Source organism: Erpetoichthys calabaricus, chromosome 17 (assembly GCF_900747795.2).
Source record: "Erpetoichthys calabaricus chromosome 17, fErpCal1.3, whole genome shotgun sequence".
NCBI classification, from domain to species: domain Eukaryota; kingdom Metazoa; phylum Chordata; class Cladistia; order Polypteriformes; family Polypteridae; genus Erpetoichthys; species Erpetoichthys calabaricus.
The window spans coordinates 3,688,456-3,713,998 of NC_041410.2; the positions used below are offsets into that span (position 1 = coordinate 3,688,456).

Here is a 25,543-nt window from a genome sequence, read left to right on the forward strand (position 1 = left end):
TTCTGGTCACCTAGTTAGCCAGACCTTCTGTCAGGCCCTGCAGGTTCACAAACTCTCATCTGTAAGCTCCCATTGGAGGATTCCTTCAGGCTTTAAGGCAGACGTTGCCCACTGTGCCGCAGCACAGGCTTTGGTCTACAAAGACTTTCAGTATGGGGCTATCAGAAGTTACTTTGACCGTGGGCTCACAGCAGCAGATCACAAGCCTTCACTGATGCCTTACGGATCATTTGATCATAGCAATGCCAGATGTGATTATTCATCTATACAGTCTGCTGGGAAGGTAAACTCTCCTGCCATGTGGCCGTTGCACTTTTCATTCCAACAGATGGCGCTCAGAAAACATTTGCACTGATGTAGAAAATCCCATCGCTAATGCCATATAAGTTAGAGAGCAGCTAACTGTCAATCCTAACACAAAAGGGGAGAAGTTATGTTGAAAGAGGTAGACCACAAAATGAGATGTAGTCGAAATGCATGGAGTAATCCAAACTGTAATGTGAGGGAGTTTATAAGAGGGTGGAAGGTCACCAAAACAGGCCACAAACGCAGGCCAAGACCTTCACTGGCCAGCCCAGAAGAGCCTCATTCCAATCCAGGTAGTCCCCCATATCTCCAACCTTGTATATCACATCATTCAAGTTTTGGGCAAATTGAGAAAATGGTGGCGCCCCTATAATAAACTAACCCTAACCCTATAATTAACAATCTGTAGATTTCATTTTCCCGAGCTTCACGTACATGACATTATTTTTTTCACGGATCAACAACACCTGCCATTTCAATCACGCAGTTGCAGCACTTAAATCACGTGGCAAGCATCGTCCTCTTCCTCCCGACTCTGGCTCCCTGATTGGAGGGAGTTAAGCTGGTGCTGGGAGTGTACCAGGTGGCTCATTAATCAGACCTGGAATCACCTGCCCAAAGTAGGGCTCTGCAGCCCCCCCATGGAACCCAACAGGGCTGTGCCAAACTCCAACTCCCAGCATGCCCTGCGAGAATCCATGGTGCCACAGCCGCCCAGGACGGCTGCCCTCTAATGTCTTGGGGGGGGGGGGGGGGGGTTAGTCCCTTGCAGATGCCCTCTCCCCCAGTCCTTCAACCCAGCTGGTGTCCCGGCCCGGTCATGATCGTGGCTGCCCTCTCACTATATATATGTGTATATATATATATATATATATATTTATTTATTTACAGGCTACCCTATTTAACTGGCAAACCAAAGACCAACACTGGGCACATTAAAGGACGGCTCGATTCAGCTTCACAATGCATTTTACTCAAAGACCCGTCAGTGGGCGCTCCGTCCGTCTTGACATTACGTGTGACTCTCAAGCGTTTGCGAAGCAAACAAGCAGATCGACGGCGTCACCTACCTGAACAGCAGAGCCGCGAGGAGGCACCCACCACCGGTCACTCTACACACTCGGCCGTCTCTCTCCCTTCTGTTGTCTTGATATTTAAGATGTCCTCTCATTTGCATAAAATGTAATAAGGTCTTATTGCTTCTCTCAGATCGCCTGCAACTAAATCTCGCCGTCCATTCATTTTCTTTTGTCTTGCTTTAATTCTCATTCATATTAAGGAATCTTTAACAAAGTCGACTTTCATTTGTTTATTTAGCAGCGAGAACTAATTACAGCCACTTCAGTGATCTAAGTGCTCCTTTCTGGGTAAATTAAATGCCGGCGGAATTAAATTAGTAGCTGGATTAATGGTCACTTTTTTTTTTTTTGAAAACTTCAATTATTGTATGAACAACATCCTAATAGATTTTCTAAATGCTGCTAATAATTTTTAATAACTCAGCGGGTGCAGCCCCTCTCCGTATTGTGCGCCTAAGCACCTCTTGACTCTTGGGGAACAAAGCGTGAATAAAGACATCCACTCGCATTTGGAATACTGGACCATTTGAACCAAAGAAAAAACAGATCAAGACTCTGGAGAACTGGGGGGCTGCTGAACGCAGCTGAGGTGAGCGCTCACCACATTCAGCACTGTCATCCACTTGCACCTCTATACAGTATGGTGCCTGAGGCAAAAGATCTTTAAAGGCTTATACTGCATAGTCACTATGGTCAAGTCGCTATATAATAGATAGATGAATGGATAGACTTGAAAGGCGTTATCCACCTTAATAAAAGGAGAAGCATCTGTGTGTCTGTCCAGTTGCTGTGTCCCTCTCATTCCAACAGATGGCGCACCACAAACATTAACCTTCCTTTTCAAATCACATTCCAAGTGGCATATAAAGGAGACATGTGCATTGCATTTGTAATTCCAAAACGTACTGCATCACACACAATTTTAGTCATAAAATGCATTGCATATGTCATTCCAACAGATGGCACACCACAAACATTAACCCTGCTCTTATGAATCACATTCCAAATGACATATTATAGAGACATGTGCATTGCAGTTGCAATTCAAAAAGGTGCCGCATCCCAAACAGTTTTAGTAATAAAATACATTGCATGGGTCATTCCAACAGATGGTGCACCACAAACATTAACCCAGCTTTTACAAATCCCATTCCAAATGACAAATAGAGACATACAGAGTACATTGTATTTGTCAAGACAGTGTAGGACAAACGTTTTAATAATAAAACACTTTGCATGGTCATTCCAACAGATGCCGCACCAAAACTTTAACACTGCTTTTACGAATCCCATTCAAAATGTGATATAACCGAGACATATGCATTGCATTTGTATTCTGACAGATGGTACGTCACAAACATTTGTAGTAATGCATTTTATTACTACAAGTATTTGTGAAGCACCATGTGTTGGAATGACAAATGTATTCCATTTTATTGCTACATGCATTACAAAATGCATTCCAGTAGTGGGTGCACTGCAAACATTAACACTGGGGTCTACTTTGATTATTTAGATTTTAATCTGTCCTAGATGTGTAGTACAGCCTGTATACAGTAGAATATCATTGTCTCACTCACTCACCCTCCATGTCCGTATCTTCATCTGCTCCCCCAGAACCAGCTTTTTTTAAATTATATGCTGATCTGATCAATTTTTTCAGTCTGTGCTGTTATGAGACCTCATGTATAAAACTTGCTTATGGGTAGAAACACGCGATAGCCATTTCTTATGCAGAAGTTGCGATTTAAAAAACAGGAACTTGGCGTGGAAATTGGCAGAAAGTTACATCGAGTTTCAAACACCCGTAAGTCCTCCATAGGCTTTTTTGGCGTTGGCATTTTAGTGTCTCCAGCTGGCAGGACAAGGAAGTGAATTGTTTAAAATTGTTTAAAATAAAACATTTAACCTGGTCAACCTGAATGCATTTTTTTGGTAGGAATGCATTTGAAGCAATGTGATACGTCTTTAAAACGGTTATTTTGTTTTTTTATTTCCACAACAAATTACATTTTTTTCAATTGCTTTTTTTGGAGACCAATTAAAAAAAATCAACAGGGACCTTATTATTTTTTTATATATATAAAATCCAACGTCTGTCTGTCTGCTTTTCACAAGAGAACTACTTAACGGATTTAGATGTATACAGTATATATCATTTTGCAACATCTCTCGTCACGCTAAGGATCATCGCTTACAGGAGCGATATATTCGCGCAAATCCCAGAGAGAGGCTGTGGGCGGAGGGGCGAAGGAAGCGTGACGTCAGCAGTAGGGAGCCGAAACGGGGCCCTCCTCGCTGTCCTATTTCGCTCCTAGGCGGGCGGACTCACGGGGTACGGCTAATATATATACAGTATATTTATGTGTGTGTATTTTTTCATTTGAAGTGGGAGTTCCTTTTTGTGACGCCTGATTCCGCTGCCCCATTTGCAATTTTACACCATACGGACCAGGAAAAACCCGGCAATGGCAAGCTTCAGTGGTGCCCCCCATCCCTTGATGCCCTGTCCACCTACTTATTTTGCTTAATCCTGCCCAGGTGGCAAGCTATAAGACATTCGGTAGATTTTGGACCTCCTTGAGGTTTTGCACTGCTCGGTTTATTGACAGTCGAACTTTTCGCCCATCGATCTCCATTATATGGTGCCTTTCACGCCTATCTTTTATGTGTTGCTCAAGCACAGTGTCGCTCGTGTTGCTGCGCGGATGTTTGCGATGTGACGAGATCGGTGACATTACCAGTCTGCTCTTTGTGTTTTGGTGATTTATACGAAAATGGCTTCATTGTTTCAAGTAGTAATTTTATCAAAGCGCCCACACCATACGCTACATTTTCTCTATTAACATTTTTTAAAAGTGTGCCTGTACCCCTTTAAGTAATTACGGATCATTATATTAAATTGTACTTCCTTGTCCTTCCATCACCAACAAGCGCTCCCAGCTGGATTTCCCAGATCTGCTACGCGCTCTTTCAACTCCAGACTGCTCTGAATAATTTAATATGTACAGATGACCCCCCCGTCACCCCACCCCTTCACTCCCTATGGTCGAAAATCATCTTGTATTATGAAGCATTAACTTAGAAGATTGTTCTCTGCTCCCAAAAGGGAAATCTTCACACAAATCACGCCGTCTGTACAGACTCTGAGAAGAGGGGCTGGGGACCGCCGTGCGGCGCAACTGACATTCGGCGTACAATGAAAATCCCTCGCAGCGTGTTCTCCGCCATGGCATTCAGAGCAGCCTGATGGAGAGCCGCGCCGATGAACCGCCGCCGGAGAATGGGCTCGTGCGAGGGGCGGCGTACATCGCCTGATTCGTTTGAAATGGAGGACACTGGAAGGGAGAAGAAGCGCGGCGGGGTGTGTGGGCGAACAACGAGCGGAGCGTCGGAGAGGCAGGAGCCGTGAAAGAGTGTTATAGATGGATAGATGGGTAGATACAGTGAGTACAGGCGCTATAGCATCGATAGATAAATACAGTAGAATGAGTATAAAGGCACTATATAATAGATAGACGATAGAGTGACGTAAAGGCACTGTATGATAGATATTATAGATACATAGAATGAGAACAGGTATTATATAATAGATGGATAGAGCAACTTAAGGCCCTGTATAATAGATAGAAAGATAGAGTGAGCAGAGGCACTATATAATAGATAGATAAATAAGAAAGGCACTATATAATAGATAGATAAAGTGAGTAAAGGCATTATATAATAGATAAATAAACTGAGTCAGTAAAGGCACTATATAGGAGATAGATAAGTAGATTGATAGAGTGAGTAAAGGCATATGTTAGATAAATACATAGGAAGGGGATTATACAATACATGGAAGATACAGTGAGTAAAGGCACTATATAATAGATATAATAGATACATAGAATGAGAACAGGTATTATATAATAGAGTGAGCAGAGGCACTATATAATAGATAGATAGATAAGAAAGGCACTATATAATAAATAGAATGAATAAAGGTGCTATATAATAGATAGATAGATAAGAAAGGCACTATATAATTGATCAATAGAGTGAGTAAAGGCATATGATAGGTAAATAGGAAAGGGATTATACAATACATGGATAGACAGAGTGAGTAAAGGCGCTATATAATATATATATATATATATATACTGTATAAATAAATAGGAAACTGTATAATAGATAGGTAAATAGAGTGAGGAAAGGCAGTATATGATAGATAGATATGAAAGGCACTATATAACATATAGAAATGACAGGTGCTATATAAAAGATAGACATATGTATCAATAGGACCAAAGGATAAAAGGAGAAAGTGAGCCGAGTCGTGGAGAGCCTACAAGCTGCACACAGGCAGAAATGAGGCTCTGGGGTCTGCTGACTGCCATGCTGCCCCTTTAGTTTATATAGTGCCTTACCCAGCTGTCTCTTTAAAAGGATTTCCAGCTGCAGCAAGAATGAAATTTGACAGCCCAGCGAGTGACTTGGAGGGCACTTCCCATGACGTTGTCCGTTCAGACGCAGACTGAAGAGCACAGAAATGAGAAGAGCAGGCAGAGGCCCCAAGTGCTCTTCAGGGCCTCTTTAGATGGGACTTCATCCTCTGAAAGGACTCAGGGGGGCTTCTGGTGCAGAAGTGGATTAGTCAAAGACATTTTCTGTGCTCTGCTCTGTGTTTTTGTAAAACGTCACAAGTGCCAGATGAAGGCCTTGGATATTTTGTGAGGATTTGCTCAATGGTCGGGACGTGTGCCACATGCAGTGTGGAGATGGATAGAAGGACAGGACAGCCATGAATTTCTGTTTGTCTGATTAGCCAGCCAGTCATCAGAGGAAAAAAGATCAGTTGAAAATATCAAGAAGGTGCATCAGACATCAGTTGACTGTTAGGAAAAATCTTCAGACTCCAAATGTGTGGTCTGTTTTGCGAGGATTGAGTTTCAACATGGGAGGGTCGTGTGGCAGACTGGCATTATGTCACTCACTCAGCCAGCTGAGATCAGCACACACCAATAAAGGAGGACGACACACAGGAAGCAGTGCTGCAAGGCTTCATGGACGTCACACACACACACACAGAAACCTTCTGATAGTTTGGCATTTTTATGGGTATTAACAAAAAAACTTTACATAGCACTTTACTATGGTGAACACCACTCCAGGACTTTCTCACATTCAGGGCACACACAGTTTAGGCGACGGGTACAGTGGAACTGAACTGGCAGCCTTGTGGTTTATAGACAAGGACTTCATCTGCTATGATTCATGGGCTGTGCCATTAACATTGCTGTTATAATTCTGAATTTAGCAAACATGAAATGTAAAGTCTCAAAAGAGGGTGTGGAGCCAATCCTGGCAACACTTGGCACAAGGTAGGAAAAAAAGAAAAGAAAATACAGGGTGCCAGTCCATAGCCAGGCAGGCACCCTTAGTGAGTCACCAACTGTCTAGACTGGCTGTCTTTGGAACTAAAATGGAATGCCAGGAGGGAAACTCACCGGGGCAGAGGAAGAACATGCAAAGTTCAGACACGCAGCCCTGGGGTTCAAATGCAGGACAATTCAACCACAAGGTAGCAGAGCTGGCGGCCATACTGCTCTGCAGAGGATGGGGGCTAAGCAGAAAGAATACTGTGGATGGATAGATAGATAGATAGATAGATAGATAGATAGATAGATAGATAGATAGATAGATAGATAGATAGATAGATAATGAACGTCACTTTAAAACAAATTAATAGATTAGATAGATAGATGAAAGGCACTATATAATAGATAATAGTATAGTAGGCAGGATCGGATAGATAGATAGAAAGGCATTATAACATAATGAAAGATCTACAAGAACACGGTGGCGCAGTGGGTAGTGCTGCTGCCTCGCAGTTGGTAGACCTGGGGTCCTGGGTTCGCTTCCCGGGTCCTCCCTGCGTGGAGTTTGCATGTTCTCCCCGTGTCTGCATGGGTTTCCTCCAGGCGCTCCGGTTTCCTCCCACAGTCCAAAGACATGCAGGTTAGGTGGATTGACGATTCTAAATTGGCCCTAGTGTGTGCTTGGTGTGTGGGTGTGTTTGTGTGTGTCCTGCGGTGGGTTGGCACCGTGCCCGGGATTGTTTCCTGCCTTGTACCCTATGTTGGCTAGGATTGGCTCCAGCAGACCTCCGTGACCCTGTGTTTGGATTCAGCGAGTTGGAAAATGGATGGATAGTTAGATATGACACATGACAGTAATAGATAGCTAAACAGGTAAACATGAAAGGCACTATATGATGTAACCTGCATTAGTCATATTTACATAGTAAAGATGTGAAAATCCCAACTTTACATGGTAAAGGCGCTATATAATCGAGAGAGACAGGGAGATAGGGAAGTACTCCATTAGTTGGATATGTCAGCCTGTCCTTGAGGTAGATGCGTGTTAAAGGTGTCATATTTAGATGCCGTAGAGAGGGGGGTTGACACAAAAGGCGCAGTTTTAATGGCACATAAGGAAGGCCCCTCATTAGACAGACAGGTATGAGTGGCGCTCTATTCCCTTATTTGTCCTCCTTGTTTCTATCTGTTTATTTCCATTATCCTTCTAACTTGGTGCCACTCTCGGTGCCCTGCTAGATGCCCATCTTCCCTCGTTAGCACAGCCGAGCCCCTTCACAGTCCTCTTGTGACTGGCTGTATGTATCGGGGTGTTGGCCCCCTTGAGCTCTCCTCAGACTGGAGGTCTTCCTTTCTCGTTCTTTGTCTTGTAACATGGCTCACAATGAGATCTCAGCTCCTTTCTTGTGTCTTCTTGTGCTCCTTTATTTCAGATGGTCTTGGGTATGACTGCCGATCCTAATGTGATGTGGGAGACCTTCCATGACGAGACCCTGAAGGTTGCTGAGGGTTGTGTTGGTGTTACCGGTGTTCCCAAAAGGAGATGTTTCATCTCGTAGGGCACCCTGGATATCATTGAAAGGCTGCGAGGGCTCCAAGGGCAGATAAAGAGGCGTTTGTTAGAGGAATCTTTGAGCAGGTGACACACCATCTGTGCTTATAGAGGAATCAGAGAGTCGCAGTCAGAGCAGCTGATGGAACGGTCCTTACAGATGACACTGCAGTTGTGACCCACTGGGCTGGCTACTTTGAGCAGTTGTTCAAAGCTGATCATCCGGCGAGGACGTTGGATATCTCTGGGTCTGTGGTTCTTGGGGCTGATCCTCCAATTAGCTGTGAACCCCCCACCCCCGTCTCACTGAGATGGCACAGGAGGTGAACCAGCTGAAGGAGGGAAAGGCTGCAGGGATCTGTGGTATCTGGGGTGAACTTCTCCAGGCTGGTGGTAAGGCTGTCCTCCTGGCATTGCAAGCAAGACTGGCATCAACCCAATTGACTGGAAAACGGGACTTGTCATTCCTATCTGGAAAGGGAAGGGGGATCACCTGGATTGCAGCAACACTGCTCTTGGTGCTGGGTAAGGTCCTTGCTATGGTCGTCCTCAATAGGATCCGTGATCACTTTGGTCACCTACCAGTAACCGGAACAGTCTGGTTTTATGCCTAAGAAGTCTACCATCGACCGCATCCTGGCACTGAGGGTTCTCATGGAGCGCAAACGCGAATATCGGCAGAGTTTCTTTCCAGCCTTTCTCGATTTTCGCAAAGCGTTCAACTCACTTAATTGAGCTGCCCTGTGGGACATCCTGAGGGTTTGTGGGATCCCCTCGAGGTTGCTGGATATCATGGCCGGCCTGTACACTGGTACTGGGAATGCTGTGCAGAGTGGAGACTGACCCTCTGTGTTTTTCCCAGTTGATTCTGGGGTCCGTCAGGGGTCTGTTCTGCTCCTACTGTGTTCAATGCTTGTATGGACTGGGTGGTGGACAAGGTCGTGGGGTCCAGCAGCTGGGGGGGCATCTGTTGGTGAAGAAAGATTCACAGATCTTGACTTTGCTGACAATGCTGTGATCTTCGCGGAGTCAATGGAGGCTGTGATCGGGGCACTCGAGAGACTGAGTGAGGAGGCTGAGGGTCTGGATGCGAGTGTCCTGATAAACACCAACATCAGGCCTTCAATGACCTCTTGGCACGGCCATCAGCAGTGTGTCTGTCTGCAGAGAGAGTGTCGACCTCGTCATTGAGAGGTTTACTTACCTCGGCAGTGACATTCATGTGACTCTGGTGACTCTTCCTATGAAGTCAGTAGACAGATTGGGAGAGCGTGGGGGGTCATGAGGTCACTGGACAGGGGTGTGTGGCACTCCTGATATCTCTGCAAAAGGACGAAGGTCCAAGTCTTTAGAGTCCTGGTGCTCCCTGTTTGTGAGACATGGACGTCATCCAGTGACCTGAGATGAAGACTGGACTCCTGTGTCTCTTCAGAGAATCCTTGGGCACCCACTGCTTTGACTTTGTGTTGCTCATGGAGTCCCGAATGAAGCACATGACCTGCATTGTGAGGGGGCGTCAGTTACGGCACTACGGCTGTGTGGCACGATTACCCGAGGGTGATCCGGCTTGTAAGATCCTCATTGTTGGGGACCCTGAGTGGCTGGACCAGACGAAGGGTTGCCCATGTAACACCTGGCTGTGGCAGATAGAGGGTCATTTCCAGAGGGTGTGATTGAACTGCATGTCTGCCTGGGGGGTTGCCAACCAGGATCCCGAGTTGTTTCGTTGTGTAGTGGGTGCACCAACACACTGTATCAGTGCAGGCTCCCCAACTTTTTAGTCCTTTGTGCCACTCCACTCTCTGCTCTCGCCACGCTCTTCCGGTAAAGGCCCGGGTGTCTTCGGCCCTCGGCATCTGGTGGCGTTGCTAATGAGCACTCGGTGCCTTTTAAGATGGCTGTGTCTTGTGCAGTGGAGTCTGACGGTCTTTTCCATTTCTTTTTCTCTGTTTATATAGTGCCTTTCACAGTGAGCTGTGCCCTAAAACACTTTACAAGTAAGAATGAAAGCAGTTTCAAGTTAAAGAGAAAGTGCTGTGGAGGCAAGAAAACGGCACATTGAGTGGGCAAAGAGAGATTAGACAAGGATAATAAAACCTCAAATTAAAGTGTCACGGTATAAGCAGGAGAATGAAACGAAATAATTAACTCTGTAGGAGCACCGCGCACTGTCTCCATGTCGCATGTTTCGACTTCCTACCATCTGCGTATGTGTGGCGTTATCAAGCGAGTCCACTTAAAGCCAAAGGGGACAGTCCTTTGGAGTAGGAGATTATGGAGTGTCGGGTTCAAAATGTGAACATCCGTAGTCAAAATGTCCTGCCTTTGAATCAGGGACGTTCTTAGGCATACGCAAACTACGCATCTGCTGGGGGGCCCGGCTCGGCCCCAGACTTACAATTTTTTTTTTTTTGTTGTCGGGCTGTGGGCCTGGGGCCCCTGTTATGCCCCTGGCACTGCAGCCGTCTGTGCCAGTCCCTCACGTCAGTGCATCTCTTAGTCTTATTAACAATGGTAATTTATTATCGTAAATCCCTAATAATATTGTCATGCCATCATAACTTTGCCAAATGCCACTATAGCAAACGTTAATTTTTGAGATTTGTTTCGGATTCATTCAGAGAGATCCCCATAAGATCATGAAATATCCCAATATTCCCGGCCTTTACCAGAGCCAGAACAAAATCAATATTTTACCACTCTGCATACACACAAGCGTACATGTAGGCCTACTGGTCATCTAAGGCCTTTTCTGGACGTTTTATTAGAACACCTTCCTGAGCTCAAGGGGGGACTCTGCCCCCCCAGACCCCCCCCAAACTGCTAAGAACGGCCCTGTTTGAATGACTGCCGTGCCTTTTATTTAAAACTTCAAATTACAGTGCACTGAGATCGATCGATCGATTGATCAACACCACTTGACTGTGTTGTAGATTTAATTTTAAATTGACAAAAACTGAAATCTGTCATTCCTCGGAGTACTCGGACCCTTCATTCTCTACTTTGTAGAAGCCCCTTTGGCAGCAGTCCCAGCTTCAAGTCTTCAGAAAGGTTTGCAAAGAGATCTCTCCTTCCTGGAAGTCTTCAGACCCGCACATTGGGACTTTTTCAGTCGCCCCTTTGGCAGCAATTCCAACTCTCACAGACTGAAACCTCTCCTTCCGAGATTGACGTCTTCAGCCTCCACAGCAAAAGGTGCTCCTCACAAACACAAGCCGTCAGAATATGAGAGCTCCGGAGCCGCTTAACAGCATTCTGGGCCCCCCTGGGCAAAGCCGTGCACTGGCGCCCCCTACCTGCACAACCACTCAGCAAGTCACAACATACAGAGATAAGCGTGGAGCCCCCCGCACCGGGCAACTGGCCAGCGTGCCCATGGCAGCTTTAGAGGGGTTTGCTCCAAAAGTAAAGCGGCGCTGCTCACAATCCCCCATTGTGAAGTAGTTCTTAGTGTTATGAACAATCATAATAATGAACGCCTATATGATACAATTAGAATTAATTAGAATCTTCAAAAGTATTTTGACTGTTGTGCAATTATTGACGGTATAAATTGCATCAATTAATTACTTGCATTCACCCTGTCACTGAGCTCCTCAGAATTAAGAGACGCAGAACAATTCAGATTCTGGGATGAAGACGAGACGCCGGAGCTCCAAGAAAAAGCGAGCCGGGACTCGTGACAAGGACTTCGGTGTACCGTTTCAGTCCTCCATGTGCGCTCTTCTCACTTTGATAGACAAAGACGCAGGCAGCCGCTCATCACATCTGTAAGGAGGACTCGCTGAGGTTTTTCCTGTTTGTAGGCTGGCAGCTGGCCATCCATCATTTTTACGTGCAGTTTCACGATTCCGTTTTGCTGGCAGACTTTTCGTCTTATCTCGCCATGTTCTAAAATTAATCTATTTGTGTGTGTGTTTTTTTTTATCTTATTCTTCTTTATTGTGACGGTGTTGGTGAAATAAGAAAGGGAAGAAAACAAAACAAATAGAAAGCCATTATTCCCTCTTAATGGGCCATTGAAACGCGTCATTTTCTGTCTATTTCTTTTCGGCAAACATTAAAAAACCATTAAAGTTACTTAATGGCTCTGGCAGTCTGTCACTGACTGAGCGTCGCTTACAACCCGGGGACGGAGAAGATGGCGCTTTGAGCGCACCAGCTTATGGGGGGAGACGAAGAAGCAGGATGGACGCCAAAAAGGCCAAACATGCTGGTGAGGGGCACCCGCTGTGATGAACTGGCAGTCCCAAACCCCGGGACTGGTGGGCTTTGGTGGGCCTAATGGCCTCATCACTGTTCTAACGCCCTGCCATGTGACGTGTGTGACCCGAGTCCTCTCCCTAATCTGTGGAGATCAGACACGACTCGGTCTGCTGAGGGCCATGAGCGAATTTTGACGAGTCGCTTCTAGCGGACCTCCATGACCCTCGGCTTCTGGTGAAGGGTCTGCTGTTTTCGCTCCTTTCTTAATTAGAATTTAATTTCTGCCTTTCGTTTTGGAGGCTCATTTCATTTTTAATGGATTGCAGTCCTGGCTCCCCATGGACAGCTGGTCTCATTGTGATGCTGGTTGCTCATGCTGGTGGCAGTTTGCCCGCTTTGAGGGGCACAATATAAAATGAACTTTGAGTGACTGACTGACTGTGTTCAGTTTTACCGTGAAGATGTGTGTGTGTCGGGTCGATTGGCCCTGAGGTCGTCCCATCCGGAGTTGCTTCCTGTGATTCGTTTGTCGGACACCAACTCACACAGACACAGAAAGAAGGTGCAGACTCCACGCCGGCGGTGAGCAGATGTGGGACGCTAAATCCACAAGGCACTTCCGGGTCTTTTTTTTTTTTTTTAAATCTCTCCCTAATCTTCAGAGATCAGACACGACGCGGTTTGCTGAGGTCCATGCGTGAATTTTGACAAGTCGCTTAATTTTGGAGGCTCATTTTCTTTTTTAGTGGACGTAATCGACAGAAAACTTGCAAAACATTCACTTGGGGTAGGGGGTGGAGGATTACCATCAAACCCTTTTTAGATTTAAGAGTAAACGCAGGATCTTTATAAAATAAAAGATTTAGACCCGTAACAGGAGCAGCCAAAAGAAGAAGATTTAGTCTACCTGAAGGCTCTGTAACACAACAATGCTCGGTGGAGCACCAATGGCACAAAGGGAATCGCCTGAAAAGACAAACCAATCCAAGTCACAAATCCTAAGGAGAGTCAACAAATGACTCCGAAAATCCAGAAAATCACAAAAAGCACAAGAACTCGCCACTCCCTAGTGCATTAAAGTGAAACACCAGGAGCAAAACCCCAAGAAAAGTCCAAATACGAAGCAAAGTCGTCAAAAATCCCATGAATCCCCAAAAAGCACCGAACTAAACTAGAAAACAGCCGCCAGAGTAACAAGCCAATGCAAAATGAAGCACCAGGAGCTGTGGGAGATCCTCCGAATTTATATGGCGGTCCTGGCGTTGATTGGCAGGTAGCCCTGCCTCCTGGGGAACCACCCACAGAACACATGGAGCAACAATACAAAGACAAAATGAAATACAAATAAACAGAAACAAAATGAATGCAAACAAAAGGTGAAAAAATGGGCAGAAATGAACCAAGAGGAGAAACGCCAAAGGCCTGAACCGCAGCCAGAGGATGAATCCGATCTGAAACATCAGAGCAGCAGCACATCGGGAGAGCCACACCCAGAATGCACTGCACTCACACACAGGGCTCTCTGTAAGCCACGCCCCTAATCACTAGAGCTCCGCCCTACCTGCCAGCCACTGGCACTGCTTAAGCGAAGTGTTAACAGCCATTCATTAAAACTGTGTGATATTAATTACAGCATTTTAAGATAAACCGCTAACGGCCGTAAATTATGACATTTTTAAAATTAATTAGAACTATTTAAGCAAAATGTTAACACCCATTTAGTTATAATAGTTTCATATTGATTAGAACTATTAAAAAGAAACACTAACACCCATTAATTAGATATTTCTGATATTAATTAGGACAATTTAAGCAAACTATTAATAGTCATTAATTACAAATATTTGGTATTAATTAGAACTATTAAAGCCAAATGTTAACAGCCATTTATTACAAACACTTCATATTAATCTGTTAATACTCAATATTTATGCGAACTGTTAGCACCTAGTGATTACACATTTCTTCCACGAATTGGCACCATGTCGGGTGGCACTGCTGCCTCACATTCCGTTCACTGGGGTTGGCATCCCGGGTGCTCCCTGTGTGAAGTTTCCATGTGGGTTTGCAGCTTAGGTGGGCTGCCTAGAAGAAGAAGGCACCCCATCCTGATTGTCGTTCCTGCTTTGTGCCCGCTGTTTGCTCAGATTGGCTCCAGCTTCCCTGTGACCTGCTCAGGATAAATAAATGAATGAATGAATGAATGAAAAGTAGTATTGAAGAAAACCATCAATTACAATTTCTCGATGTTAATTAGGAATATCGACGTAAACGGTTTCTATTTAACTCACTAAACTGGAGTTTTTCATGTGAATTAGAAACAGAGAGACGAGCTTTTAGTCCCCGGTGGTGACACAAGAAGGTGTAATATGAATTAGGAATATTTCAAATTCTGCTAATGCTAATTAATTAGTAATATTTAGTATTAATTACAAATGTTAATTACACATATTAATGTCTTACATTCATTACGAAAATTCATTCTGAACATTTAAACAGGTTGTGAATATTTACTCCTTATGACTGTTAATTACTATTTACAGATCTGAATGACTCATTTTTATAAAGCCTGCGCTCACGTTGTTTACTCCCTTAGTTAAGAATATTTAGTTTGCCATTTATTGTCCCTCATAAACTGGAATATTTTGCATTCCTGGAGTCAAACTGCTCAACTTGACTCAAAGAAATTAGGTGGATGGGATTGGTGGGCTTTGGTGGGCCTCATCTCTATTCTAATGCCCTGCTGTGTGACGCGTGTGACCCGAGTCGTCACCTCTGCACTTCCGGGTCTTTTTAATTCTCTCCTTAATCTGCCGAGATCAGACACGACGCGGTTTCCCCAGAGTCATGCGTGAATTTCGACAAGTCGCTCCTAGCGGACATTCATGACCCTCGGCTCCTGTTGAAGGGTCTGCTGTCTTCACTCCTTTCTTAATTAGAATTAGATTTTCCGCCTTTCGTTTTGGAGGCTTGTTTAATTTTTAGCAGATTCCAAAATTTGCTTGCAGTCCTGTGGACAGCTGGTCTCGTTGTGATGCTGGTGGCAGGTGCCCGCTTTGAGGGCCACCGTATAAAATGAACTTTGAGTGACTGACTGTGTTTGTTCTTATCGTGAAGATGCATGTGTGTGTGTCGGGTCGATTGGCCCTGAGGTCGTCCCATCCAGAGTTGCTTCCTAACACACCTTTGATTCGTTTGTGTAGGACGCCAACTCACTCAGACACAGAAAGAAGGTGTAGACTCCACGCCCGCGGTGGGACGCTAAATCCACGAGGCCGCAGCGTTAGCCACCGTGTCACAGTCGATGGCCGTCTATCGAATGATCTGCTTTGCTTTGTCTGAAGGATCCCCCTCTGCCTCTTCAGTATCTGGGACCCCTAAATGAGTGGACTGTAGCTTTGTAATCCTGCCAGTGACAATCAGACTCAGTCATGTCCTCTGCCGTCAAGAGGGCGGACAGGCTGCCCAGCCGTGGGTGAGGGTCCTGCGCCCATTAAGAGCACTTAGTTGAGTGAAGTGCTTTATAGATTGTCAGCATTTGCTTTATCCAAAGCCCTCTGCTATTAAAGTGGCAGCCATCTTTGACCCTGATTCTCTAACCGTCTCCAATGAGGTCTTTGAGTGCCGCGCCGATGATTTACTGCTGCGACGGGGACGGCAGGCTTTGTGTGTTGGTGTGAAGACTTTGAGATGGGCATCTGAGCTGAAGAGGGCAGAATTAGGGCAGATAATGAGTGGCTAACGTGGCGCGAGTGCACATCTGGGTGTGTGTGTGTGTGTGTGTGTGTGTGCGTGTGTGTGTGTGTGTCTACATACATGTTCATCTATTCAAGAGGGCCGTGTGTCCATCTGTGCACCTGCTGTGTTGTGTGTCTGTGTTTCTGTGTTCATGTGTGTACCCCTGTGTATACCCCTATCTGTGTGTGTGTGTGTGACGTGTATGTGTGAGCGTGAACAAAATTCTACATGGATCTCGCTGCACATCTCTCTCTACATGTTCATGTCTGTGTGTGTGTTGGGGGGACCCCCCCGTTCTTCAATCGATTGAATGTTCACACTTCAAGGGGGGCTCTTTGATTGAATATCAGTGCAACCCAATGAATGGCGGACCACCCCAGAGTACCGGCACCTTTCTGTAGGTAACCCAAAGCTTTCACAGGGAAGCCCCCCGACTCTTCCATCAAACGTATCTTCCCCTTCAACGGTGTAACGTCGGTGTCAGGTCTGGCTGGGGTCCACCTCCATGCTTTAGGTCTCTTTTGGACTCGTTTATTTATGTTAATGCTGGTCTTGTTAATTATGTGCGTTACTCTTTTTGTTTTATGTATGTAACCCGCCTGCGTTTGGTGTTTGGTGGGTGGTCCCCCAAAGAGGAGGGGCCACCTGCCAATCGCTGCCCTATAAATCTGGAGGGTCATTCACAGCTCCTGGTGGTTCATTTGGAGTTTGCTTAGTGTCTTCTCGTTTAGTTCTATGCTTTTATTTGGGACTCATTGGGTTTTTGGCTTTGTATTTCGCCTGTTCTTGGGTTTTCACTTTGGGTTTTGCCCACCTGGGGTTGTCTTTGCTGGCAGCTCTGTTTTTGCCTTGTGTGCTCCATGGAGCTTCAATGTATTTACAGAGCCTTTTGTGAAACAAACCTTTCTATTATTTAATAAAGTTTCAGTGCTCACCCTTATTACTGGCCAGGGTTTGGTGGTGATATCCCCCTCTGCTGCCCATTATTGGAAGTATTTGGAATGGTGTGCTGTTTAACTCTTTAATGCTTGGGACCCCCAGATCACAACAGCCAGTAAGTCAGGTGCCACTTCAAGCTCTGGTGCTCTTCAGTGAGGTGTATGTTCTGCTGTTCATTTTGAATTTCTGTGAGGTGGTCTGCACATGGGGAAGGCACTATAAAAATAAAACTTCTTCTTCTTCCTGTTCATCTTTTCCCACTTCTATGTGTGATCGATGTGCCTGATTGACTTTCTCCAAACAGTTTGGTGCTGCACCACCACCCCAGCCGGACCCTCTTCCTTCTACTTTATCCTCCACTTTGACCTTCCTCACTTTCTCTTCCCCTCTACTGCAGTCTTTTGCTCACATCTTCATCGTCTGTCCTCATCACACATCCAATACCACTTCACCCTACTGTCCTGTACTTTCTTCTTTGTCCCTCTGATTTCTTATTCGGTTCTTTTTTTTGAAACGCCACACATGCACCTCCACCTTCTCATTTCTGCCACGTCCAACTTCTTCTCCTGCGCTCCCTTTTGCTGCCTGTGTTTCGGCTCCAGACATCATGGCTGGTCTTAATGTCCTCACCTTTAACCTTCACCTTAATCCTCTGATCACACACTTCACTCCTAGTGATGTCTTTAATTGTTCCAGCCACATTGCCCTTTGTGAGTTTTCTCGGTGTCTAATTCTCCATCTTGGTCGACGCTGATCCTCCATATTTAAACTTCTCCACTCGTTTCAGTGGCTCCCCCTGGAGGCCAACGTCTGAATTGTGCTCCTCATTATACCTCTGATATTCTCTCTTCTCCATTCTTCCACCTTCCTCACCTCTTTTCTGAGCCACACAACACAAAGTCATCAGCGCTCCGCCTGCACCGGGGGTCTTTTAATCCCGGGGGTCAACACATCCATGACCAGATCAAAAAGAACCCCTGGTGTGGACCCACTTATTATTATCATTATTATGGAGTGCAGGCTCAGGGCACTATGACAAGTTCAGGGAGATGCAGTTACAACATCATTTATTTCTATCGAAAGTTTCTGTATATATGATGAGCTCAAAGTGCTTTACAAGATGAAGAAAAAATATAAAAATATAAAAAGTCTGTGATTGTGTAACGTTATGAAGTCTCCCATCAAACACTGCAGGAAGTGTGCAGGCAGGCTTTGAAAAACAGAATTAGGCAGCCCAAAATAAAAACCCTCAGAAGACCCCCGTGCTCGGCTTCAGGTCTTTGTATTTGGCTCTGCCGCCCTCTCGTCCGTTTCTTTGTCCGTTTCTTTCTCCTCATCTTTTTCTGTTTTCTTTCTTTTACTTTTTGTTCTCCATATCTTGATTTGTCTTGTGGGCTCGATGGCTTCTTCTTGTCCCCATGAGTGCCACCCCCCTTTATGACAATCAGTCCAGGGAAGTAAATAGAAATAGAAAACAATAAAGTTTAAACTCGTCACCTGTAGGTAAAAAAAAAAAGACTTTTAAGGGAAAAAAATATGAAAAAAGAAAAAGTCTAAATTAAAAAGAAAAAGAAGGACTGGTGCAAGTTGTGACTGGCTCATTATATTATCTTTCTGAGATCACCCGCTACTGCGTAATGCAATTTTTTGTTCATTATGCGCAGGACTTCTTTGTAAGCGAAACCTTATTATTTCCAATTTTTTTAAATATGGGTAATTCATTTTAATCTGTTGTGACTTGTTTATTCCCATTATGTGATCTTCTCTTTCTATCTAGCAAATTGAAATTCAGGGATGCCAGCGATGTCGGGTGCCAAGCAGTTGCCTTTTTCAGTTTTTTTTTTTTATTTAACCACTGACTACGCATACATGTGGGTTTGAAGATATGGGATTTGGGGTTGGCGGCACAGTGGCACAGTGGGTAGCGCTGCTGCCTCACAGTTAGGAGACCCGAGTTCGCGTCTCAGGTCCTTCCTGCGTGGACTTTGCATGTTCTCCCCGTGTCTGCGTGGGTTTCCTCCCACAGTCCAAAGACATGCAGGTTAGGTGGATTGGCGATTCTAAATTGTCCTTAGTGTGTGCTTGGTGTGTGTGTGTGCCCTGCGGTGGGCTGGCACCCTGCCCGGTGGTTTGTTTCCTGCCTTGCGCCCTTTGTTGGCTGGGATTGGCTCCAGCAGACCCCTGTGACCCTGTAGTTTGGATATTGGATGGATGGATGGATGGATTTGGGGTTTTAGTTGACCTAAAAGTCACATCACATACCTCATGATATTTGTAGAGATGGCAGAGAAAAAATGTGATAATACTGGCAATGAGGCATTTTATTCATATAGTGCCTTTCTTCAGAAAGAACGACAGACCGGACACATCACTGTCCAACCCGCTTCACAGGCCAGGGTCCCAGGGGGGATTGGGTGGAACCTATCCCAGCGAGTATGGGGTGTAAGGCAGGAACAAACACACCAGACAGGATGCCAGGCCAGCACAGGGTGGACACACACACACACACCAAACACACCGTTCAGTTCAGTGCCCTCCTGCACACAGCTGTTTGAAGTTGAATGAATGGAGTCGGATGATCTCATTCATTTCGGGACATCGTTCCACAGTCTGTGCACTGTAAAGCTGGAGCCCCTGTCACCCGTGGACCACCAGTTAGTAGGGGGGGGGGGGGGTTTGGGGGGCACAATCAGTGCACCTCAGTGGCCAAGCAGGAGCAGAGTGATGGAGGAGGTCACTTGAGCTAGTGTGGGGGTCACTTAGTCCTGTAAGGCACAGGCTGCTGGTGAAGGAGTAGCAGGGTGGCTCTGATGTTTCTGCTGCTGAAGCCCATGGCGGACCAACATTTTAGGGGTCCCTGAATCTTGGACTGTTATGGGGAGCCACTGGTAACCACTGCTATCTTCTTCAGTGGGGTTGTTCGACAACTGATCACCACACATTTAAGAAAAATAAACAGTACATAATAATAATAATAGGAATACATATAGCGCCTTTCCATATCAGCAATTCTCAGATTTTGATTCAAACTGCTGTACTGTCAGAGCATCAGGTGTGAATGAAGGTTTCCTCCATCCATCCATTTTCCAACCCGCTATATCCTAACTACAGGGTCACGGGGGTCTGCTGAAGCCAATCCCAGCCGACACAGGGCACAAGGCAGGAAACAAACCACCGGGCAGGGCGCCAGCCCACCACAGTTAAGGTTTCCTTTGCCTGAAAATTAAAGTCTCTTCTGGGGACCCTCCGAGATTAGGACCCCTGAAGGTTAAGCTTTGTTAGTTTCACGGGAGATCTGCCCCCTGGTTATTGTGCAGGAGAAGGGCACAGCAGAGTTCTGCATCAACTGGAGCTGCCATATCAGGGACAAGGGGCACCAGCCACTAGGGTGCTGTCATAAGAGTACAGGGATAGTGAGTGTGTGTGTAGGTGTAGGTGTGTTTGTGTGCATGTACATGCGTGTGTGTGTGTGTTTGTGTGAGTTCATGCATGTGTGTGTAGGTGTGTGTTAGTGTGAGTATGCATATCTGTGTGTGTGTTTGTGTTTGTTCGTGTGTGTGTGTGTTTGTGTGCGTGAGTATGCATATCTGTGTGTGTGTACATGTGCGTGTGTGTGTGTGTGTTTGTGTGTGTTAGTGTGAGTATTCCCAGTGATGAGATGCCATCCTCTCCAGGGTTGAGCCAAAGACGTGTGGCTGGCTTTATGGCGCCTTTTCCCCCCTCAGCTCCTCCACACGTTGCCTGATCCTTCAGGTTTTTGCTCCACATGAGGACACCGCAGCCTCGGCACCCCCACCGCAGCCCGTAAACAGCCGAGCCCCTCATTAATTTTCCGTTTCTTTCGTATTTCACTCCGCCGCTCTCGACTCACAACATGTTGACCTTCTGCGCAGTTGTGCGGTGACAGGCAGGGACAAATACCAAGTCAACATATTGACAAGCGAAATCAGATCTTCTCACCCGCTTGCCGGGCGCCCCCTCCGCCACTGCAGATATTAAAGCTTGCTGACTCGCCGAAAGAACAAGTACACTGCGGGAGAATTCATCAGGCGCCCCCCCCGGTTCATCAGCACCTTGTCACGCCGGGGGGGACAAAGGCCTGGAGAGCGAGGACGTCAGGCGGAGGGCTCCAGTGCTGCCAGGAGTTTCCATGTGAACACCCCCGCCTTCCCCCCCTTTTTTGAGCCAGGTGAATGTTGGAGTCTCCTTCTGCGTTCATGAAAACGGAGTCAGGACAACACCGGCAGCAGCCGTGACAGGCCGCGTAACGCAGATAATGGCGGAGAGTGGTTTATGAACTGCTGACAGGAGCCACGCGTTGGTACATCCGTGAAGGACGAGTGACTGAGAAACGAGCAAGGACACCATTAATAATGAAGGGCACTTCAGTACTCGCCATGGGCACACTTGTTGAGTTATGGAGCGGCTCCTTCCGCTGGCTTTTTTAAAAAAAATCAGTAATAATTCATCTGACAGGTTGGGTGGAAGGGATCATGGAAAAATGACAAGGACGAGGGCATCCAGTGCCACCATTGTGACCTCACAAATCACTTCCCAGTGTAGGGTTACGATTGGCAGAGGCTGAGCAGAAAGTGCTTATGAGTGACAGACGGGGGCGCCATCTGTTAGAACAGCACGACCCTCCCCTGTCAAAGACCTTCCTTTGTTATAAACGGACACTTTAATGTTTAATGCTAATTTGATAGATGAGCTCACTGAGAAGCCCTGAAGCAGTTAGGAGAACCGCTTTGATCCAAGTGGGTGTGGCGTGGACAGGTTTTAATTGGTTTATAAAATATTAAACTTGAACCATCCGAGGTACACTGGGTAGCATTTTGTTTGCTTTTCTCCAAGTGAGTGACTTGCTCGTGGTCACACAGTGGTGTCAGCAGTGGGATTAAACCTACAGCCTCAGGGTGGGCCACACCGCAGCATCATGTCCAGTTTGAACAGTCGGCCCGTGGTCTCATCTGTTGTGTTATACACACTGGTGTACGTGTGCTTTATGTTTATTGAATATATATATTTTATTTTTTAAACAATTTATAAATATTCTTATTGGCCTTGTTTTGTTTCCTTATCTTTGTAATGAACAGCTTCTTTAAAATGCAACTTATTCCATTTGCTCTTCTTTCTGTGTACCCTGCCATCAGCAAGGAGGTGGGGCTTACTGACACTGCACCTTTGGCCCCGCCCCATCCCTCTTTCCGGCACCAGCAGGCCTTAAACTGCCCACCCGGGCATCGGCTCTCGTGTCTCGTTGTTCGTCTCCTCCATCCTTCAGTTCTCCTCAGTTTTTTGTGTCTCTCTGCTTCTTCTTTTAACTTTCAATTTGGGGTTTCAATTGTTGGATTGCATACTTCGCTTGATTGTGATTTGCGGTTTTCCTTGAGCTTTTCCTGAGGTGTTTTTGGTAAAAATAAATATTTACTTAGTTTATAACCTAAGGATTCTGAATTTGACATCAACATTTAATTTGTGTCCTTAAAAGGTTGAATTATTTTACCGTCTTTTCTGTGATGCCATTTTATTTATCAGAGGTGCCGCCATTTTATGTGGTGGTTTTCGCTGTGTTGCTAAGTAACAACCAGGAAGTGAATGGCTGTGACATTATGGGATCCCGGGTATAAAAATCATAACACTTCCTGTTCGTCTTGGTTTGTAAAGGAAAACAAAGAGATTAACGACTGTTTGTTTACTGCCCACCATTTTTGTAACCCGCTGTACTTGGAGCTGGGTGGTCTGGAAGCATCGGGCACAAGGCGTGAACCACACCTGGGCAGGGCGCCAGTCCATCTCAGGGCAGTGCCTATTTTGTGAGAGTTTCCTTTATTAATGATTACCATTGAGGGCTTTGACGACCATCTCACTGAGTTTCTGGTTACAGATCTCGCCAGTTCTCCAGGTCCTTTTCCAAAATGACTGCTGCCCTCCTCTTTCAGGGCAGGACAGGCTTTAGCAGCTGTTTCAATTCTTCTCCATCTTTAGATGATCTTCTGCACCATGGAATGGCAGATTTTCAACTTGTCTGGAGAATTCATTTGGAGATCTTTTTAAAGACTCCTGGGCATCTAGAACATTCTCTGTGAAGGCCTCGGAGAGCCCTTTCCATTCTTCGGCAGGGTGACAACACACACCTCAAACCAAGCTAAATGTCTGAGGTTTAAATAGGAGGATGGCTCCAGATAAGGTCCTCTGTACGGTGAGGGTGCTCAGCATTTGAGCCTGATTTGAGTTGGAGGTATTTGTGGTAGTGATAAATTGAGGGGTGCATTTACTTTTTCCACGTTTGCTTTTTAGGTTTATATAAATTATACAATAGAGTACAAAATGTAAATGTGTCCTGATGTTTGTCCACCTTAACAAAAGGATACGTGCCTGTGTGTGGGTCTGGTTACAGTGTCTCTGACCTTTTAAAAGATGAAGAATCACAAGCAATTTTAGTAATAAAATGCATTGTATTTATCATTCCAACAGGTGGTGTATCACAAACATTTTTAGTAATAAAATGCATTGCATTTATTATTCCAACAGGTGGTGCATCACAAGCATTTGTAGTAATAAAATGCAACAGATGGCCCATCACAAACATTTTTAGCAATAAAATGCATTGCATTTATCATTCCAACAGGTGGCACATCACAAACAATTTTAGTAATAAAATGCATTGCATTTATCATTCCAACAGATGGTGCATCACAAACATTTTAAGTAATAAAATGCAACAGATGGCACATCACAAACATTTTTAGTAATAAAATACATTGCATTTATCATTCCAACAGATGGCCCATCACAAACATTTTTAGTAATAAAATGCATTGCATTTATCATTCCAACAGGTGGCACATCACAAACAATTTTAGTAATAAAATGCATTGCATTTATCATTCCAACAGACGGTGCATCACAAACACTAGCACTGCTTTTACGAGTCCCGTACCAAATAGCATATAAGGGAGACTTAAACATTGCATGATGAAAACATTAACACCAAGGTCTACGTCGATTACTTTGATTTCAATTCGTCTTCGACAGGCAGCACAACTTGTCTAAAATGGAAACTGCATTATTAGCACATTGAGCTGGCATTGTCTTTAGCCAGACATGACCTTTATCCACAGATCTGTAAGCCAATGAAGACGTGCTCTTGAGGTGCCATTTGTCACTTGTCTCTTGGCATTGCCCCTCGCCTTTTGCACCTCTCACTCTTTCATATTCATATTATCCTCCGCTTTCCTAGCACCTCATCTGTCTAAATGGGCCAGCTGCTCATCATCCTGGGGACTAGACTGCATGTCATGTCAAAATGGTGACACGTCTGTCTAAGTGACGGACTGCCCCTGTCTCCCTTGTGACGGCCCCTGGATCAATGAGGCGAGGTGCGAAGGATCTGGGCAGCTGTGCTTGACTGGTACGGTCTGGCAGGAGTCCTGCCTAAGGGAAGCTCAGCAAGGTTGGTTTCATTATTCATAAGGCATCTGCTCTGCCACTGGCACTTCTGGTGGGCACCTTACTGATGTGAATAATAACTTGGGCATTGAATTAAGCTGAGAAAAGGACAGACTGACATCCTGTCCAGAGTTGGTTCTTGCCTTATGCCAAGTGATCCCAGGAAAGGCACCAGCTATCTGCAACCATGAGCTGCACAAATCCATCCATCCATTTTAAAAGTCACCCATACTGCCTTTTGATAGCCACCGACTTATTGCATGAGAGGCCGGGGTCTGAGCTCTGACTCTTCAACCTGAACCATTAATAACAAACAGAACATCATTAGGTGATGACAAGCCCATCAAAAAAGACACCCTTGATGTCCTGGTGGTCTTAATCCCACCCTGTGAAAAAGTAAGTACACTCTATGAAAGATGATTTGATGTTTATTTAAACAATGTCTAAAGATAAAGACAATATACAATAATTAACATACAACAGTGAGAGCCCTGCCCATGCAGGCAAATCCCACTTCAGTGACTGCAGTTGTCCTCTGGTTTGAAACATCAAGCTGGCAGACATGAATTCAGAGGGGACCCAATTATCAAATGAGATTTTATTTTGAGATTCTCTCTCCCCGGGGAGGCTGTCACCTCTCTGTCTTTAATACCCCAGGGCTATGTCTCCGCCCACAGGAGGCTCTGGCCACGCCCACTCCCAGAGGACCACAACCACTGAAGCTTTTGAATAAAAAAAAATCTTACCATAGGAGCTTTGTGTTTCTGCAATACGATCACAAAATGAGACATAACACTGCTGAGCTTCAGACGGGTCAGTTATCAGGGGTGCACTGCTGTCCATGGACTGTGGGGGGCACTGCCATCTCATTGGATGTGCTGTTTGGTGCCCAGAGTGCCTGCCTGGTGTTC

General features: G+C 45.4%; 1 protein-coding gene and 1 long non-coding RNA gene across 3 annotated transcripts in view; both read left to right on the forward strand.

The window, feature by feature from the left end:
- Positions 1–25,543, forward strand: part of iglon5 (IgLON family member 5) — a 399,602-nt gene that overhangs the window by 196,587 nt on the left and 177,472 nt on the right. The window lies entirely within an intron of this gene.
- LOC127526133 (uncharacterized) overlaps positions 23,666–25,543 on the forward strand; it is a 71,025-nt gene continuing 69,147 nt past the window's right edge. The window contains exons 1-2 of one of the 2 annotated variants that reach the window (XR_007933754.1): positions 23,666–23,714; positions 23,909–24,022. This is a non-coding gene — a long non-coding RNA (uncharacterized LOC127526133). Of the gene's footprint in view, positions 23,715–23,747; positions 23,812–23,908; positions 24,023–25,543 lie in introns of those variants that run through there. The other variant, XR_007933755.1, reaches the window with a different exon arrangement.